Source organism: Phodopus roborovskii, unplaced genomic scaffold (genome assembly GCF_943737965.1).
Source record: "Phodopus roborovskii unplaced genomic scaffold, PHOROB, whole genome shotgun sequence".
Lineage (NCBI taxonomy): Eukaryota > Metazoa > Chordata > Mammalia > Rodentia > Cricetidae > Phodopus > Phodopus roborovskii.
In genome coordinates this window covers 5,760,480-5,763,956 of record NW_026126514.1, presented here as the reverse complement: position 1 = coordinate 5,763,956, position 3,477 = coordinate 5,760,480, and the positions used below count along the sequence as shown (strand labels likewise).

The following is a 3,477-nucleotide window of genomic DNA, read 5'->3' as shown; positions in this document are numbered from 1 at the left end:
GTAGGGATGTCATGGCTTCAGAATGGAAGGCAGACAATGTGTTGTGTTGGGGGAGAGGTTTTGCTATTGTTCCCATAGGAAACAAAAAAGCTATTAATTCCTTCAAAGTTAATTGAGATCAAATTTGATCCCCTTAGGATCTTGGCTACAGGCATGAGGGGAAAAGCCAAGAAAGACTACAGGACAGGTGATGTATAAGCTGATCCCTCTACAGGGGAACAGCTCTGAGGCTGGATAAGACATGATAAATCTTGTTGGCTACAGAATCCTCATGACTTATTATTACATGGCATCCTTTCATATGGCATTGATAGAGATTTATATTACAGTTACATAGTCCAAAAGAACATATAAAAGCAACAGATGTCTTTTATCTGCTCAAACATAGAACAAAAAAATCATCTTTAACTGATTTGTGCACACCACACATTCCGTACTTGTGTTAACACAGATATATATATGGTACATTTAAAAGTTTGTGTATTTTCAGAGCAAAAGGACACTAATAAAGGCAAGTAGCTCAGGAAACCCAGCCTCACAGAGTGCCTCTGCAGTGGTTTCCTCAAAATTCTACATCCAGAACAGCTTCATAGCTTCTTGCTGAGATGGTCCAGCTTCATAGACTACTCCAGATAGTCTCCAGATAAGCTCTACACTTTTCCATAACACACTAAAAAACAATACAGCTATCTCTCCCAAACATTCTTTTAATTTTCTCAGGGTCCCCTAAAGATGCCAGCACTCTCAGACAACAGAAAGTAATTTTAAAAATATGATGCCCAAATTCCCAAGATAGGTAGTTTTTGGTCATTCAATGAGTTATGGATGTTTGTCACTGTTTAGGGGGGTTGGTTACAAGTTGATATTGGTCATAGTCAGAAGGAAACTTAGCAAAAGAGATTAGATTCAGGGATCTTTCTGAAAAGAAAAAGAGGGATACAGAAATGGTAGGATAAAAGGGTAGATTATTGAATCTACTTTTAGGCCAAAAAGCAACTATTAGTCTCAAATATTTTACAGTGATATGGATTTTTGTATATTGACACAAATTTAAGGTTTTTTTTTTAAAGAACATACTCTATATATGCCTCTACTCTTGCTTAAGATAATTTTGTGTATTGATACAAATTTAAGGTTATTTTTGTTTTACTGTATATATGTTTCTTCTCTTGTTTAAAGTACCGTAACTATGTAGCTCATTTAAAAATGTAATGTATAATTAAGAAATACAGGTTAGTAGTTAGTCATCTATAATAATCAAATTTGTAGTCATGTTAGGTATGTTTTCAAGGCTAAACAGAGACATATTTTAGGTAGGTAATTTTCAAACACTTTAGAGACCTGCAGAATGTGGAATTTAAGATGTTTTAATAACAAGACTTTTCATGAAAGTCAGACATGTCTACTCCTGGTAGCACCAATCTACTTCATAAAAGGATGATAAGCATCAAAGGACCTCCATATGGAGATTGCTTTCATTGTGGCAAAGCTAGCCACTGACAAGAAACTGCCCTTGCCTCGACTACTAAATTGGACATGCAGAACACAAAGGAAGGTGACTGCCAAACTTTGCCAAGACAAAATAGGACAGTCCTTCAAAATTCCTGCTTCACAGAGAAGTCTGTCAGATATTCTAGACATGTAGGCCAAAGATGGATGCCCCAATGTTACAGAGGAACCTTGGGTGACTGTCCAGCCAGCCAGCTGTTTCTGTCATTTCTATAGTTTTGTTTGCTCTGCACTTCTTGTTTACTCAGGGTCTTCAATGGGGTTGAAGACTAGATAGTTATATTTTCTTTTCTTTTAGTTTGCCAAGCTGTGACTGTTTATTAAGTGACCAGATTACAAAAATACTGCAGGCAGCACCTTAGTTCATCTGTCTAATAAGCCTGTTTATCTGGTCTTTCCTGTTGCCAGCATCGCCACCTTCCACAAAGTGAGTGGTCTTTTTCTTCATCCTGCCCTGTGGAGAAGACAGTTTGAAAGGCCACAGGAAGTTGTTGGCTTCCTTGAAGCGTTTCCCCACCGTGTAGATCTCACGGATCAGATCCTCCATGCAGATAATGCTGTATTTACCAAGAGATCGAGCAATCAAGGAATTGTCCGTCAAGGCAATTCTCTTCTTATTGATTTTGCCATAGCCACCCTTACAGATGAGCTCGTTTACTGACTTCAGGTTGGGGTACCCCCATGCAATAAATGGTTCCACGATCCTCAGCATGTTAATTGAAGCCTTGTTGAGCTTAACAAAGGTGCCATTGAAGATCTGACGAAGATGGAGCAGCTGCAACACCTTTGGGACCTTTGGGCTCACAACATTGATACCTTGGATTCGGATGACAAATGCCAGCTTGGGTTCTGCAGGCACATAGAAGTTTCTAGCTTTCCTTGCCATCCTAGCCATGCGCATCTCTGTCCAGTACATCTGCCTGTTTCCTTGTGATAATGCTTTGCCTTTTCATAGATGAGCTTCCTCCATGCCTTCCAGAGTGTCTTCAATGCAAACTTTTTCCTAAAGTGCTTCACATTCAGCTCTGCGAAATTCCTTCGCTTTTTCTTAAGGGTCTCTGGCACAGCAGGAACCTTCTTTTTCTTCCCCAGCACAGCATCCATGGCTCCTTCCAGTCAGGGGGGGGGTGGGGGAGAGAGATAGTTATATTTTCAATTGTTCTTGTTACCAAGTTTTTAAAAAATAACTCACAAAAGAGATGTAGAGTGCATAAGGCTGAGAAACACAAAAGCTTAACTTGTTTAAGAAAATGTTTTGAGGTCTAAAAAGATAGTTCTGGGTTGGTAATGCAAGTTATGATAGAAAGTGGATTAGGCACAAACTTTGGACTCACTAAGATAGGATAGATAATACAGTACTTTCTCCGAATTTGCCAAATACATATAGACTAAGCATTGGGAACATAATTCTTAACTAATTATTGTTCTTACTGTATATAGTTTTACTGTATTGGAGTTAAAGCCTTTCCTTGTCATTTAGACGAAAGGGGGAAATGTGGGATATCCGTACACTGTGTGAAGCTGTATTGCTGTGACCCGTGTAACGAAGGCTGAACGGCCAATAGCTAGGAAGGAGGTTTAGGAGGGACTCCCAAGCAGAGAGAGAAAAGCTGAGAAGAATCTGGGTGCTCGGGACAAACACCAGGAGACAAGGGGGAAGCCGTCTGGGCGGCATGTGACAGAACATAGATTAATAGAAATGAGTTCATTTAAGTTATAAGAGCTAGTTGGAAGCAAGCCTAAGGTAAGGCCAAACTTTCATAATTAATAATAAGCTTCTGTGTCATTATTTGCCTGCTGGTGGTCCTGACTAGGAAGTACTATTTCATGTGCAGGCACGCCTGAGCCCCCTCCTGAGGCTGAGGTTGAAGAGCAACCTAGGACTTTATGTACATATTCCCTTCCTTCTCATCAACCCCTTGACAAAACTCAGCTCCAGGCAGTTAGGGACAGACTTGGTACTTGAAC

At 39.9% G+C, this 3,477-nt stretch overlaps 1 pseudogene; it reads right to left on the bottom strand.

Annotated features, from left to right (window-relative positions):
- Positions 1–1,867: 1,867 nt before the first annotated feature.
- On the bottom strand, positions 1,868–2,619 carry LOC127230761 (60S ribosomal protein L7-like; annotated as a pseudogene).
- Positions 2,620–3,477: the final 858 nt, after the last annotated feature.